Genomic DNA, 7,442 nt, shown 5'->3' with positions numbered 1-7,442 from the left:
TGTGAACAATATTAGAGAGTAATGGGTCTTTTGTGTCTGTAGAAAATGTTTCCGATCTTTGAGTTCAGCTCATGCACAAAACCGAAAGTGTTGTGTTTATATTTTTGCTCAGTGTATGAAACACAAGCATTTTCTTTATTTATTTTTTTGCTCCTGGCGTTCTTTGTCCATTAGGTGGCGCTTTTTGTCTTTCAGCCGCCTTTTCAACATCACCGTGTGCCGGAGCTCTTGGCATTTTAACAAGTCTTTAATAATAGGGAAAAAAACGTAAAAAAAAAACAAAACGCAGTTGGCACAGCCATTTAAAAAAAAGTTAAATTCATGTGTGTAAAATACAAACAAAAAAAACAGCATCTGGGCATGCTTTAAAAAAATACATGGTTTACACCCCCCCCCCCCCCCCTCCATTCCTCACAGAGGCATCGGTGCCTCGCACACATATGCATGCTCGGCTCGGCTGAGCATGCATACGTAGTGATTGGGGAGAAGGGCTTTTCTCCCTACTAACAAAAGGATCGGGCAACTGAATATAATCTGCCTGATCCTTAACCCCCCTCATTATCAGCCGTCAGGGACGAATCGAAATGTACGGCCAGCAGGTGCTAGGGCACTTCCTTCCTAAAAAACTTTTTTTTTTTTTAATTTTTGGCCATTTTTCTTTTTAATTTCAGCCGTACTATAGCACTGAAAATGAAATACAAAATCATGTCCTTCTATAGCTGTCAGCACAGAGAGAAAGAGCTCCTATATAGATGGGTAACCCGAGGTTAGTTTACTGCTGCTGTGAGGGGAAGGTGTTATGGGCTGCTAAAATAGTAGATTGGTAGAATTAGGACAATAGCTCTTCTGAGAGGCCTAGATAAAGATGCCCGCAGGAGAGCACTGCACTCATTAATGGAGTCACATTCCCTCTGACCTAGTGGAGGTGACCTGAGCGCCAGTCTCTGTCAGGACTCCTAACATCATGCACACAGCCGTGTCTGTATCTTGATCCGCAAAAAAGGAACCACAAATTACAGATACCATCCGCGTGCATTCCGTTTTTCCTCACTCTCATCAATAGAAAAGGAGGTTCCCCATGATTTAACAATCCTGGAGCATTTTTTTCTCATCACTATGCATTCGGCAGTTCCTCAGTTGTTCCTCTTACAAATATATCAACAGCTGGGTGGTACCATTCTGCTTGTGAGAGGAGGGGGTGTATCCGTGGTGTTTGTGAGCTGCCCATGCCACTTTCCGTAAAGGAAGAGTGGTGTGGATGGGGCCAGTGGCCGCGGCACATACACTATCAGATACGCCAGTTTACGGATTGCCAGATAATGCACCTTGTCATAAATTAAATGCATCCTCTGGCAGCTCGAGGGATATCAAACGCCAGCATAGAGCGCTGGTCTTTGACAAATGACCGGAGAAACATATCAGGGGGCAATCATCTCCTTATCTGTACGGTTTACTGCTACAACTGTTTCCTCCGCCGCTCAGGTCAACCATGAAGGAATCTCATTTTTAAATCTTGTACCGTAATAGTGATGAGATCGGAGATTCAGGAGACGATGCAAAGAAATATCTATAGGTGGAAACAGGGGCGGACATACCACATGTGCAGCCGCACAGGGTCCCAGAGCGGGAGGGGGCCCCTTCTTACCAGCAGCAGGGGGAGATGAGCGCTTCCATTGTGGAAGCGCTCATCTCTATTCATCTGTATGGCTGTCCTTAGGACGGCGATACGGGTGGATGCTGCGGCGGGGGAGGGGAGAGGCGTCTCCCTTCCCCAGTCCTCTCATAGGCTACAGGCACTAGGCCTGCAACCTATCAGAGGCCGGCACAATGACATCATCACGCCGCCTGAGCCGTACAGCGCGGGACACAGGCCGGAAGAGGCTGCATCGCATCGCGGAAAGCGGCAAGGAGGTAAGTATGTGTGCCTATTTATTATTTACACTTTACTAGGGGCCCTATCTGGCACTCATGGGGGCATCTACTGGGGGCCCTATCTTATGTACTGGCACACATGGGGGCCCTATTTTAAATACTGACACACATGGGGGGCACTATGGAGGGGGGAGTACTATTGTGGCCCTATTTTATATACTGGCACACATGGGGGGCACTATGGAGGGGGAGAAGCACTATGGGGCCCTATATTATATACTGGCACACATGGGGGCACTATGGAGGGGGAGGAGCACTATGGGGCCCTATATTATATACTGGCACACATGGGGGCACTATGGAGGGGGAGGAGCACTATGGGGGGCCCTATCTTAGTTACTGGCACACATGGGGGGTACTATGGAGAAGGGGGGAGAGGAGCACTATGTGGGCATCTTCTGGGGCTCTATCTTATATATTGGCAGACATGGGGGGCACTATGGAGGCACTAGTATGCTAGCACACATGGGCACTATGGAGAAGGGGGTGCACTATGGCTGCATCTACTGGTGACCCTATCTTATATACTGGCTCACATTATGGGGGAATTTTATACTGGCACATGGTCAGGCACCATGGGGATAAGGGGAGGCGCACGATATAGGAGTATTTTATACTGGCACAAATTATAGCACACTATGGGGACCTTGGCTCAACTGGGGGCACTAAGAGGGTTTTTTGGGCAAACAGTAGGGGCATTGGCACACATTATGAGGGTACTATGGGGACATTGGCTCTACAGGGGGCTCTAAGAGGAGGTATTTTTTATACTGCCACACAACAGGGCACTTTTATGTACTGGCGCACATTTTAAAGAGAATTATTACTACCGGGGGCATTATGGTGGGCTTTATTACAGTTGAGGGACTATGATAAACTTGAATACTAGTATGAGCACTATGGGAGCATTATTACTTCTGGGACACAGTGGGGTCATTATTACTGTAGGGGCACTATTACTACTACGTGTTGTCTGGTAGATAATTATTTCTATTGGTGGGATTTTGGGGAGCACTGTTACTTTGGTGGGCACCCTGGCACGGTATCAGCTTAGCACAATTATTTTTGGGGAACATTATGTTTACACTATTAGTGTCAGGGACACTGCATCCTGGGCGCAGTTATTTTAGGACACTGTGTGCCAATAATTATTTATGGGGAACTATCTGTGTGTAACCTGTATAGGGAGCACAGCGGGCACAGTATTGGGGGTGGCAGGATAGGGTGTTTAGAAGGTGGGAGGATGATGGAAAAGTAGGAACTAAGATGTCTGTCTGTCAAACCCTGCAGAGAGAAGAGATGGCTGGAAGAAATCATCATGGCGGTCTGGTCTGAAACGAGAAGATGAGGACAGAGAACATCTACATCAACGAAGACGTCCCTGGATGTAAGAGGTATGGGGCGCTGTATTAGGCTGGATGTAAGAGGTATGGGGCGCTGTATTAGGCTGGATGTAAGAGGTATGTGGACCTGTATTAGGCTGGATGTAAGAGGTATGGGGCGCTGTATTAGGCTGGATGTAAGAGGTATGTGGACCTGTACTAGAGTTAGTGATTCTGGCAGGCTCTTCCAACACTGCTGGATGCAGACAGAATGCCCGCCGGCCCCATTGACTATAATGGGGTCTGGCAGAGATCCGGCCACAATCTGGCAAAAATGCAGAGAATCAGCGGGACACAAACCGCTGCATGCCTGAGTTTGTGTCCGGCCAATTCCATGCATTCTCTGCCGGATCAGGTGGCCGGAGCGTAGTGCCGCAGGTGTGAAAGTTGCCTTACCCTTTATGTTTTTTATTGCTATAAGTAATGTTAGGACGGAATAGGTTAGGTTGAGAATTGGCTTGAAGGGGGGGGGCGGCACATTCTTTGCACAGGGGCCCTCTGCTGTCTGTGTCCGCCCCTAGTAGTAGGGTCTTCTTGGGTCGGCAGACGGGATAATGCATCCGCATTTTCATTTGCTTTTCCTGTTCTGTATTTCACTGTGAAATTGTAGTTAGAAAGGCGTGAGGCCCATCTTGGTTCTAATGCTCCCAACTTGGCGGTGTTAAGATGCGCTGGCGGGTTGTTATCTGTGAAGGCCACGAATGGTGTTGCGGCAAGGTAATCTTTAAATTTCTCTGTAACAGCTCACACGAGTGCGAGGAATTCCAATTTGAAGGAGCTATAGTTTTGGTTGTTTCTTTCAGTACCTCTAAGAGATCTACTAGCGTAAGAAATGACTCTTTCTTTACCTTCTTGTATTTGCGACAAGACCGCTCCCAGGACTTTCTTTTTTTTTTAGAGTATTTATTTATAGAACACATTTCAAATACAAAGAGCATCCCAGAGGGAATACATCACAAGACAAGTGAACAACAAGACCAAGGCCCAGTAACACTGGCCGGGAAGAACAATAAAGCAAACAATGTCTTAATGTCGATAAAAACCGTTCAGAAGTCCGGTAAGATTATGGCGTATTAGCAAGTACAGGACCAGACAAACATCCACACGCACACTGATACAACCTGGATTCCCGAATACCCGCACATAAACTCAGATAGTACCCTGTGCACTTAACCACAATCCCCAGATCTGATCAAACCTATCAGGAGTCCCCCTTTGCTGCAAAAGTGAGTTTGTACAGCTGCAGGTTAGAACTTATCAGCTGGATCCACGCACCTAGGGTAGGGGTCTTTGGTGGTTTCCAATTCAAAAGGATTATTTTCCTCCCATAGAACATGAGGAGGCGGAGTAGCTTCCTTCCATACTTAGTAGGTACTATTTCCGACACCAATCCCAACAGGCAGACTATAGGGGAGAGTATCCCCGGGAGCCCAAGCTTTGAGGAGACAAAGTCACAAATCTCACTCCAGTATCGTTGCACCGCAGGACAGGACCAAACCATATGCAATATGGATCCTCTCGGCTCTCCACACCTGGTGCAAGAAGGGTCTGGGAGTCCACGCATATGATGCAAACGGACCGGAGTGAGATAAACCCTGTGTATCCACTTAAGTTGAATGAGTTGATCACGAGCACTAATGACAGTGCTCTTCCATACAGAGCTCAGCTCCTCCAGGAGAGACGCCTCCAGATCTGGGATGTCAGCCCTCCAACTCTCGAAGGAGCGACTGAGCGGTGAATCCTGCATTTCCATGATTACAACTATGAAATAGGTTTGTATGGTTGTTTCAACCGAGCCACCGATTCCATGGGTCCACATTTTAAACACAAGGACAAGGATTTAAATTGGGTCTCGCAGGCGTGCCTCAGCTGGAGGTACCGATAAAAACAGGTATGGGACAATTTATATTCCTTTGCGAAGGTTTTCAAATGAGGAGAAGACCCCATCCGCATATAGTTGAGTAAGGTACTTCACACCCCTTTGAGGCCAGAATTCATAATCAGATAAGTGGAGCAATTCCTGCAATTGCCTGTTGCGCCATAGTGGAGTGTACGGGGACCAGGTATCTCCCCCCCACCCTCTGTATGTGTCACCACAAACTGTTTCCAGGCCATTACCACCACGGCCATGGCTTCTGTCTAGTGTAGGACTGGAGGTCCTCCCCCCCGATACACCAAGTTAGATAGTGCCTCATAAGAGCCCACCAGAGCTGCCTCTAGAACCACAGCCGGATTATTGGCATCTGCCCTAATCCACCAGGAGGCATACACTAGTTGAGCAGCAATGTAGTACACATACATATCTGGTAGTCTTAACCCCGCCTGGTTATAAAGGGCTTTCAAAGATGTCCTAGCAATGCGAGGGGATTGGGGCTCCACAGGAAAGGGGAGAAAATCTTATCTAAAGTGTCAAAGTGGGTACGGGGAATCTTTATGGGGGCTGCTCTGTAGAGATATAGAAGTTTCGGTAGTATGGCCATTTTTATCATATTCGTTCTACCTATCAAGGTCAATGGTAAGTTTTCCCAAGCTTCCAGTTTTCGAGTAATATACTCCATAGTGGGGACTACATTAAGCCGATAAAACTGCCCAGGATCTCTGTGAATCTTAATCCCCAAGTAGACAAAGCAATCCACTACCTTTATACGCGACAGGGGGGTTATATCTGCAGGATTTATCTCGTCAATTAAGCACAGACTGGATATAGTCCAATTGACCCCGAGGCCTGAAAACTTCCCAAAACCATCTATGGTATCTAGAAGTGCTTCAAAGGATGGGCCAGTAGGTCATCAGCATAGAGTGAATTTTTTTCCTGTATTCCCACTATAGACCATCCCTCAATCAGTCCCGATCCATTAACTAGTTGAGTCAGGAGTTCCATGACTAGGGCAAATAGCATGGGTGACATGGGGCATCCTTGCCTAGTACCTCTATACAAAGCAAAAGGGCGTGACAGGTACCCGTTAACCCGGACCCTAGCCATTGGGGCCTGGTACAATAATTGCACCCACCTTATAAAAGATTGGGGGAAGCCCAGACCGCGCAACGTCTCCCACATAAAGTTCCATTCAACCGAGTCAAATGCCTTTTCATTATCGAGAGATGCGATCGCTCGGGATCCCGCATTATCATGTGAGACCTGTAGGTTAGTAAACAGTCTTCTAAGGTTAATATCAGTTGTCTTGCCCGGCATAAAACCCGATTGATCGGGATCAATCACAGACAAGATTACATCCCTGAGACTCCTAGCAAGAAGTTTACCTAGGATTTTTCACATCCACATTCAAAAGGGAGATTGGTCTATAGGAGCTGCACTGGTCCGGAGGCTTCCCCGGTTTGTGAATTACCACAATGGTCGCCTCCATGAATGACTTGGGCAATCTGTTACATTCATACGCATAATTGAAAGTTTTCCACAATCTCTTACTTTGCCTATCCACATACGCCTTATACCATTCTAATAGAAAACCATCCGGATCCGGGGAGCCTTCCCACCCATCATACTTTCTATCGCTGCCCTAACTTCCTCTTCCTCAATGGGGGCGTCCAGAAAGTATCTGTCCGATCGGGAGAGAGGCGTAAGCTGGACGTTCTCTAGGTAACCCCGAATATCCACACCCGCGTAAGGTGTTTTAGAGGTATATAGGTCAGAGTAATAGCAGGCAAATTGAGCGCATATATCCCTCGGCTGAGAAAACTGAACACCCTCCATATTGGTAATAAGGGAGACCTGTCACGGCCATGGCCATGACCGTGACTCCTTAACGCGGTTGCCTGCGGTTTGTTTTTGGTAGTTCAACCACAGGTGAGGGCTACTTGTGAGTTGCCTCACTTGTGGTTGCCGCGGGCAACATGTGGTTGGAGATTGTCGCAGATAGCAGCCTGAGCTGGTGCTAGGCAGCTTGCGGCATCTTCATGCGGTCACACCTAGCAACCTTTATTTTAGGTGTGTGTATGTTATGCACGTTGTATGTATTGTGTGCACTTCCCGTTTAAGTGGTGTTTTTCCCTTCTGTGGTGTTGGAAGGGTTAACTCCCTTCCCAGTGTGCGTGTGTGTCATTGGGTGTGTCCGACTGTGGGTGTGGCTACTTGGCCTATAAAGCCTCTCACTTTTACATGGCTCAGGA

This window comes from Bufo bufo, chromosome 7 (assembly GCF_905171765.1).
Source record: "Bufo bufo chromosome 7, aBufBuf1.1, whole genome shotgun sequence".
Taxonomy (NCBI): Eukaryota; Metazoa; Chordata; class Amphibia; order Anura; family Bufonidae; genus Bufo; species Bufo bufo.
Note: the sequence above shows the minus strand (reverse complement) of the source record.